The sequence below is a fragment of the Colias philodice genome, unplaced genomic scaffold (genome assembly GCF_061535455.1).
Source record: "Colias philodice isolate Cphi_HAF_F1 unplaced genomic scaffold, ilColPhil1 Martin Lab GWU primary ptg000018l_1:14663442-14930425, whole genome shotgun sequence".
Lineage (NCBI taxonomy): Eukaryota > Metazoa > Arthropoda > Insecta > Lepidoptera > Pieridae > Colias > Colias philodice.
In genome coordinates, this window is record NW_028322191.1 from 122,501 (window position 1) to 132,500 (window position 10,000).

Consider the following 10,000-nt stretch of genomic DNA (forward strand, 5'->3'; position numbering starts at 1 on the left):
AGGTTAGGTTAGGTTAGGTTAGGTTAGGTTACGTTAGGTTAGGTTAGGTTAGGAAAATTTTTCTAAGTCCGAAAATTTCCCATACGCCAGGAAAATTTCTATACGTCAGGAAAATTTATATAAGCCAGGAAAATTTCTATACGTCAAGAAAAATTTCTATAAGGTGGAAAAGGATAGGTTAGGTTAGGTGAGGTTAGGTTAGGTTAGGTTAGGTTAGGTTAGGTTAGGAAAATTTTTCTAAGTCCGGAAAATTTCCATACGCCAGGAAAATTTCTATACGTCAGGAAAATTTCTATACGTCAGGAAAATTTATATAAGCCAGGAAAATTCCTATACGTCAGGAAAAATTTCTATAAGGTGGAAAAGGATAGGTTAGGTTAGGTTAGGTTAGGTTAGGTTAGGTTAGGTTAGGAAAATTTTTCTAAGTCCGAAAATTTTCCATACGCCAGGAAAATTTCTATACGTCAGGAAAATTTATATAAGCCAGGAAAATTTCTATACGTCAAGAAAAATTTCTATAAGGTGGAAAAGGATAGGTTAGGTTAGGTTAGGTTAGGTGAGGTTAGGTTAGGTTAGGTTAGGTTAGGTTAGGAAAATTTTTCTAAGTCCGGAAAATTTCCATACGCCAGGAAAATTTCCATACGCCAGGAAAATTTCTATACGTCAGGAAAATTTATATAAGCCAGGAAAATTTCTATACGTCAGGAAAAATTTCTTTAAGGTGGAAAAGGATAGGTTAGGTTAGGTTATTAAATTTAAATTTCTTTACGCCGGGAAAATTTCTATAAACATGGTAAATTTCTATACGCCACTACTATACTACTGATTACAATGAAATTTAGCACACATATAGAAGGTAACTTGGATTAACACATAGGGTAGGTTTTATCCCGGAAATCCCGCGGGAACGGGAACTATGCGGGTTTTCCTTTGAAAACGCGGGCGAAGCCGCGGGCGGAAATCTAGTACAAAATATTAATTTACTAAAACTATTGCAAAACACAAAACTATAATATAAATATAACAGAAAATCGGTTCGAATGTCTGTCCGTGTGTGCTATTTTCCCTATATAAATTTGTATAATTAAAACTAGAGAACCGATTTTGATGCGGTTTATTTCAATAGATAGACTGCATCTCGAGGAAGCTTTTAGTAAGTATATATAATTTGTTAAGTTCTGAACAATGCAGGCACAGCCGCGGGCGATAGCTAATCAATCTACCACTTATTTGTTAAACAGTTACTAAAAAAAAAAAATAAAAAAAACTTTAAATTAACTGTACCTACAAGTTTAATTATTTCTCCATTTAATAATTAATATTAATTTTTAAGTGGTATATCAATTAAATTTACGTTTTCTCTACATAAGAACCGTACGTAATCGTACTTCAAGGAATATACTTGATAAGAAAGAATTATCGAAATCGGTTCAGCCGTTCACACGTGATGCCGTGACAACGCGAAACGGGTCTCATTTTTATATTGTACGTACCTACCTACCTACCTACCTACCTACCTACATAATATATAGATTTTTAGATTATTCTTCTGTATAATCTAAACCAATTAAAGTTAAACACCTACGAAACGGCTCGACCGATTCTCATGAAATGTTGTGTGCATATCGGGTTGGTAGATCTGACAATCATAATATTGTATCTACACTAATATTATAAAGAGGAAAACTTTGTTTGTTAATGAATAGGCTCATCATCAAAACTACTGGACCGATTGTGATGAAATTTGGCACAGACAATCTTTAGACGCTGAGAAAGAACATAGGCTACTTTTTTTTATTGCGAAATAATATGTACCACGGGCGAAGCCCTAGTTTGTAAATAAAATAAAATAAATCATACCCGCAAATGACCAACGTAAATAATAATTATTGTTGAACGTATAATTCGAAATTCGAATTTCAAAATTACAACTTTAGGTTTTTTTTTTTTTCTCACTGCTGTTGTTCAAAATTGAAACTGTAGTCTGTATACTCCGTACTTTTTTTCCGTTTCTGTATAAAACCGGTCCAGATCGCGCCACACGGCGTTACGGCCGTCGGTTCGTAATGCGAGCTAGCACTTTTGGTTAACGGCCAATACCGTGGAGCGTAAGCGTCCCCTCCACACAGTGGGCGGTGAACATGCGGTGAATCATTTAGATGTTTACATTTGGCATTTTTTTTTTTAAATCACATAAGGCTGAGGTAAAATAACAGTACAGACTACAGTCGAATTGGGAATCATCAAGGAGGATTTTATTTAATATTTTAATTAAAGATATGAAACCTTATTTGTGTTAAACTTTTTTATTTTTTTTAATTGACACCAATAAATCAAACTGACGATGTCTGTCGAAATAAATACGATATTGATTCAAAGATAGTACATGAAATTGCATTGCGTTGTTATATTAATATAATAAAATGGTTGTGAGTGAAAAAAATTATGTAACATTTATAAAAATATCGAGCTAAATCATAATGGTATATAATTTATTATGAATTCGTTTTTAGGATAACCACAAAAATGTGCATGTGCACACACAAATTAAAAACCGTCTCCAAAACCGAGAAAATTGAACGGCAGGCAGCATTGAAAGGTATCTGGGGGCACGGCAGTGCCCCCGCCAAGTCGAGCAAAAAAAAAGCGGCACGGCCGTACCATCCTTTTCTCGAAGCAATTCGGGCCTTTTTCGACCCCCTATAATTCGGTTGTGGATAAAGCAAGAAACCTGAATCTTCAGTAACTAATCCGGCATTGTATAAACACGGAATATTTAAAATTTCAGTCAATTTGAACCAGTAGTTTAAGAATGACAACTTGTTAAAGTTTCTAAATTTTGTCACTCACTGACTCACCGATCATCAAAAGTCCAAGGCACTTCTAGCAGACTTAGAAGCTTCATATTTGGAATACATATAGAGTTTAGTGTCTTAATCATGGGAAAACTTAAATATTTTGTAATTTCGGTCCAGTTTTCCAAATACACCAACTGCATCAATAACTTTGTAATCCTATATAAATATATGGGATTACAAAGTTATTTATGCAGTTGGTGGTTGGTGGTGGTTATAAATTTAATAGGTGTAGATAGGTACCTACCATATGAGGCAAGGGAGGGGGTATAGGGTGGGTAAGGGTGTGTTTAGCCCATGAAACTGAACAACATTATTACTTGTAAAATGGTCGACGTAATGAAAAACACATGATTGGACATGTCTTGAAGTACGAAAATCTAATAAAACAATATATTATAATTTAAATCTGTTATACAGGGTGTCCCAAAAAGTAGTGATGAATGGAAGTTGGGAGGTAGAGGACCTAGAGAGCTATCCGAATCACCCCCATGTATGTTATGTGATTTTTCGTATTTTCGGAGTTATGACGTTTTTTTCAATTTTTCTGCTATCGCCGAGTACGATGATATTTTCACTCATGGTGACGTGAATTATTGCGCTAGATGCTTGATTTTTTTTGTGTGCTAAGCTGAAAGATAGGTCAATTCAGTATGGTAACATTTATTATCGTTAGATCTTCGAATGGAATAAAAAAAAGAGTTAAATGCCAAGAAAGATAAAATTACCCAGTATGTTCAAAACTTCAAGGGCCCCTAAAAAAATAAAATCACATAAAAAAAGTTTTCCATTTGGCTTTTAAAAACTTGCTCTATCTATCAGGTAGCTATCCTAAAAATTTAATTTTATTATTCAGAAGGCTTCAATCGAAAAATTGAAATCTAATGTGGTAAGTGCAAAAATTTTATTAACATGATGATCATTAAAACCAATAAATAGGTGTTTAATTACCAGAAATTTTTAAAATAACCCCTCTGTTGCTCAATGCAAGTGCGACATCACCTTAAAAAGTTGTCTTTTAAACGTCTGAATGCCCTTTTATCATTTTTAATGGTTTCTTCTGCTACTATGAATTTCGGGGTTATTTCGTCCAAATTGTGGCCTTCTTTCAAGTAGCCGAGGTCTTTTTAGTATCCCCATTGAAACAATTCAATGGGGTTTAGGTCGAGGGACCGTGGAGGCAAGGATTTAAGGCAGGCGTCACCGGTGCATGCGCAGGCTGCAACGACCAATCCATCTTTCAGGGTATCTTTGCCCTTTAGCCTAGCCTCCATGGTCCCCGGACATAAACCCTATTAATTTTTTTCCGTGGGGATACTACATAGACGAGAGACTGCCACAATTTGGACGAAATAACCCCGAAATTCATAGTAGCAGAAGAAACCATTAAAAATGATAAAAGGGCATTCAGACATTTAAAAGACAACTTTTTACGGTGATGTCGCACTTGCACTGAGCAACAGCGGGGTTATTTTAAAAATTTCTGGTAATTAAACACCTTGTTATTGGTTTTAATTTGTTTGTATTAATCATCATGTTAATTCAATTTTTTCACTTACCTCATTTAGATTTCAATTTTTCGATTGAAGCCTTCTGAATAATAAAATGAAATTTTCAGGGTAGCTACCTGTTAGATAGAGCAAGTTTTTAAAAGCCAAACGGAAAACTTTTTTTATGTGATTTTATTTTTTTACGGGCCCTTGAAGTGGTGAACATACTGGGTAATTTTATCTTTCTTCTTGGCTTCTTGGCATTTAATTATTTTTTTATTCCATTAAAAGATCTAACGATAGTAAATGTTACCATACTGAACTGGCCTATCTTTCAGCTTAGCACAAAAAAAAATCAAGCATATTCCGCAATAATTGACGTCACCATGAGTGAAAATATCATCGTACTTGGCGATAGCAGAAAAATTGAAAAAAACGTCATAACTCCGAAAATACGAAAAATCGCATAACATATATGGGGGTGATTCGGATAGCCCTCTAGGTCCTCTACCTCCCAACTTCCGTTCATCACTACTTTTTGGGACACCCTGTATATAAATTGTTGGCGCGACTAGCCTCCTTACAGACAGACTGGCCTCTATTTTACTCTATGACTGACAAGCAAAATATACGCCAAAATGACAGAACAATGAAATGTGAATGCCTTCGAGCGAGCGGCAGCCGCACGCATACGTGCGAGCGCCCTCATGCTGTTCGGATGTGCCTCGAAACCTAACCTATAAGTTTGCGATTTTCAATGGTATCAAAAAGAAAGGCTCTACAAAAAGAAGTGAGATCCCATCAAAAACATCCTGTAAAAAACCCAAGTCTCGCAGCTCAGTCTTTCTACCGTCAAAAGTTGTGAGATCCATGTAATACCAAGTCGGTTAATCTATTTAGTGTCTACTTGAAGGACCTTCTGTCTTAAGTTATTACATAAGTTATTATCATGCCAATATTAAAAATATTTAACGTTTTAAACAAATAGATCGACTTGGACATCGCATGAAAACAAAATGAATATTACAATATTATATTAGATTCTTTAGTCTCTCGCGCCTCACGCGATTGAAACTCTCGTTCCTGTTGGTCGCTGGCCCGTCGTGCTGTGTAGTGTGATACTTACATACTAATAATCAAATCAAGCGATGTCCAAGTCAATCTATTTGTTTAAAACGTTAAATATTTTTAATATTGGCATGATAATAACTTATGTAATAACTTAAGACAGAAGGTCCTTCAAGTAGACACTAAATAGATTAACCGACTTGGTATTACATGGATCTCACAACTTTTGACGGTAGAAAGACTGAGCTGCGAGACTTGGGTTTTTTACAGGATGTTTTTGATGGGATGGTTATTTATCCATCAATTATTTGTTGTTATTATTATACTAGCTGTGCCCGCGACTTCGTCCGCGTGGAATAGTGACTGCATATAGTAGTTACTACTTATACTTAACACACAATAACTATTGAGTAAACACGTCTTGAAACACGTACTATCATATACAACTAAATTATAAGTAGGTACTTACAGATTATTATGGAACAGTTAAGAAATAAAATAAATAATAACACAAAAGAACTGTTAGTAAAATTTATTACTAAACTGAGCTATAAAACTTAGGTACAGAAGAGTTCAAAATTTCCAGGATGTGGTTATTCTCCCGCTCCCATATCCTTCTACTTTCACAGACTTTCAACTTTTCCCTTTCACCCCTAGTAAATGGCAGAACCGATTTTGATCTTAACCATGTCTAATCATACCTATATATTATGTACATGTATCCTTTCGTTTGCTACTCCATTTGGATTATTTATCCCCACTATCACCCCTAAGGTGCCCTATATGTAATAAACAGATTAACCGATTTTGATAAAACATGACTTATTGTAATTCACACGTCATTTGATATGCCGCTTGATATATTATATATATATACTAGCGGTCCGCCCCGGCTTCGCTCGTGGTACATATGAAAAATAGATGTTATAAATAGAAAATTTACCTAGAAGTAACCATAATGCTATTTGTGCAGGTTTTAGACTTATGAGCAAAAATCTAAATAAAGGTCCTTTGACCCCCCTACTACCCGCTCAGCATAACCCCCCCCCCCCCCCCACGCTTGGGGACTTTCGATATGATCATCTGGACATGTCAAGGAATAATTTTAGCGTATAATTTACGTAATAAAGTAATTCATGTATAGAATGCCTTAGCAAATGTCCGTGTTGAATAAAATTAATTTCTAAATCGGTGTTTTCTTAATACGGTTAATGTTGAAAGATGAGTCTTCCTACATATTACATTTACAATATACATAGTACACAACATTTACTATTCATAAGCTAGTATTTTATAAACTAAGTTTTTCGTCTTAATAAGCCGTTCAAGTTTGTATGTTGTATTGTTTATAGCATTTTCCTACTATTACACCCACTATTTAAATAGCTTGCTTCATATATTTTGTAAGTCATTTTTTACCCAAAAAATAAGAAATAAAATACCGCCGTAATACGATACGAATTATCCTAATACGGTGGTATAACTCCGAAATAGGAAAAATACTGGGCATGTTTATTCTGCGGTATGTGTTCTTAATTAGAAATCCTGTTAAATATGAAAACGGTTGAGTACAAAATGTTTGTTTCTTAGAAGGGGTAAAAATAGGAAGGTGTATTTTAATTTAGCCGAATTTTTTCGAATTTTAAATTTTCGAATTTTCTGAGAAAAGAGAAACGAAACAGCTAATATTATGATTAAAAATTTCGTGGCCAGAAATAATTTAGATTTAAAAGGCTAACCTAACCTAACCTAACCTAACCTAACCTAACCTTACCTAACCTAACCTAACCTAAACACAAACCTAACTATTAAATCGTCACACAGAAACCTAACTATTATTACATTGAGGTTCAAATTTATGTCTATCAAAAATGAACGCCCTCTTTTGTTGTTGTTGTTGTTGTTGAATAGCCGAATTTTTTCGAATTTTAAAATTTTCGAATTTTCTGAGAAAAGAGAAACGAAATGTAGCTAATATTATGATTATAAATTTCGTGGCCAGAAATAATTTAGTTTTAAAAAGCTAACCTAACCTAACCTAACCTACACACAAACCTAACTATTATTACATTGAGGTTCAAATTTATGTCTATCAAAAATTAACGCCCTCTTTTGTCGTTGTTGTTGTTGTTGTTGTTGTTGTTTATAATTTATTTAATATGGACCACGAAATTTATAATCATGAATTATTTTTGACGACTGCACGCCGTAACTGCACGCGTACAAAGTTTTTTGACTTGACCTTGAAAACACGAGGCGTTAGTCGCGCGCGGCGTATGTATGTATGTATGTATGTATGTATGTACATATGCCGTGCGTGATACGTGAAAAATTAAACAAGCAGAAACACCATTGCCGGGATGCGAGACAATCGGTGCGCGAGGCTAGCGAAGACGGGGGGCGATGCGCGTGCGCAGCAGCGAGAGATTGTACGTATGTGTATGTATCATTATTTCGTCGCTGTTGTACCGCGTCGCCCGTGTGTGCTCTGCGCTCTCCTCGTTGCCGCAGTTCGCGTGTCGGTGTGGCGTTGATGTGGGGTTGGGGTTGGTGTTTGGTGGTGAGTCTGACAGAATTGTAGAGTAGTGTTAGTTCTATAAAATAATAAAAGACCAAAGATGATATATTATAAAAGCGTGTGTTGTGCAAACGGCGCGATACAGTTTTTAATCTTTAGTATTTTATGGAACAACAAAAACTCTTCAAATCAGAAGATCAGTGTTCAGTAGTGTGGTAGTAGTAGTAGTAGTAGAAGAAGAAGTAGTAGTAGCTGTAGTAACATTGCGTCTGCCGACGGTTTGATAGATTGTCAGTTTCGTAGATTGTATTTTATATGTGTAGTGTAATAAATATTACGCATCTTGATACACTCTCGGAGCGCAGACCGTGAAAAATATACTACGACTATTGAACGGCAGTATGAAAATTTTTAATGCTCACATCGCACACGTTTGTGATGTACCAATGGGCTTTTATCAGATGTTTATACGTGTGTGTGTGAAACACACGTATATTCCAAAACTTGGTCGCAATTTTCGATCCTTCCACTCTCCGTGCGTAGATTGATCGTTTGCGTCATAAAAGTTGACCGATATTAAAATTTTTCCTTCGCTTGATGCGAATGGGAATTGTTGAGGGGTGTCTCGTTAAGATGATACTTTCAACGGTTAAACTGACTGTGTTCAGATTTATCCACGTGTGCGCGCCCGTGTGTGTGTGTGAATAGTGTGCGTGTGACGGTCGCCGCCGTCACATATCATGTTATTTAAACACGCCTCGCGCACATAATATAATTATATAGAGAAGCAAACGTCGCGGCGGCATCGTCGTGTTACGTTTGAGGCTCTAGCGGAAGCTTTAGTTAGCTCCCTGGTTGATCCTGCCAGTAGTTATATGCTTGTCTCAAAGATTAAGCCATGCATGTCTCAGTGCAAGCCGTATTAAGGCGATACCGCGAATGGCTCAATATATCAGTTTTGGTTCCTTAGATCTTACTCAGTTACTTGGATAACTGTGGTAATTCTAGAGCTAATACATGCAATCAGAACTCTGACCAGTGATGGAATGAGTGCTTTTATTAGATCAAAACCAATCGACGGAGGGCCTGGCGTCTGAAGTCGTTAATTTTGATGAATCTGGATAACTTTTGCCGATCGCATGGTCCAGTACCGGCGACGCATCTTTCAAATGTCTGCCTTATCAACTTTCGATGGTAGTTTCTGCGACTACCATGGTTGTCACGGGTAACGGGGAATCAGGGTTCGATTCCGGAGAGGGAGCCTGAGAAACGGCTACCACATCCAAGGAAGGCAGCAGGCGCGCAAATTACCCACTCCCGGCACGGGGAGGTAGTGACGAAAAATAACGATACGGGACTCTTACGAGGCCTCGTAATCGGAATGAGTACACTTTAAATATTTTAACGAGGAACAATTGGAGGGCAAGTCTGGTGCCAGCAGCCGCGGTAATTCCAGCTCCAATAGCGTATACTAAAATTGTTGCGGTTAAAAAGCTCGTAGTTGCATTTGTGCGCCGCGCTGTCGGTGCACCGCATCCGCGGTGATACTGACACGTTTGCGGAGCATATCGTCGGTGAGCCGGTCGTTAAAAGCCGGTTCAATATCAAAATCCTATCGCGGTGCTCTTCAGTGAGTGTCGAGGTGGGCCGACAATTTTACTTTGAACAAATTAGAGTGCTCAAAGCGGGCTCAAAATGCCGCTTGAATATTTCGTGCATGGAATAATAGAATATGATCTCGGTTCTATTTTGTTGGTTTTCAGAACTCCGAGGTAATGATTAATAGGGATAACTGGGGGCATTCGTATTGCGACGTTAGAGGTGAAATTCTTGGATCGTCGCAAGACGAACATCAGCGAAAGCATTTGCCAAAGGTGTTTTCATCAATCAAGAACGAAAGTTAGAGGTTCGAAGGCGATTAGATACCGCCCTAGTTCTAACCGTAAATATGTCATCTAGCGATCCGCCGACGTTACTACAATGGCTCGGCGGGCAGCTTCCGGGAAACCAAAGATTTTGGACTCCGGGGGGAGTATGGTTGCAAAGCTGAAACTTAAAGGAATTGACGG

The 10,000-nt window shown here is 37.0% G+C and overlaps 1 non-coding gene across 1 annotated transcript in view; it reads left to right on the plus strand.

Annotated features, from left to right (window-relative positions):
- Nucleotides 1–8,779: 8,779 nt before the first annotated feature.
- Nucleotides 8,780–10,000, plus strand: part of LOC149474792 (small subunit ribosomal RNA) — a 1,905-nt gene continuing 684 nt past the window's right edge. Inside the window, exon 1 of the ribosomal RNA XR_016318267.1 lies at nt 8,780–10,000. This exon is cut by the window's right edge and continues 684 nt beyond it. This is a non-coding gene — a ribosomal RNA (small subunit ribosomal RNA).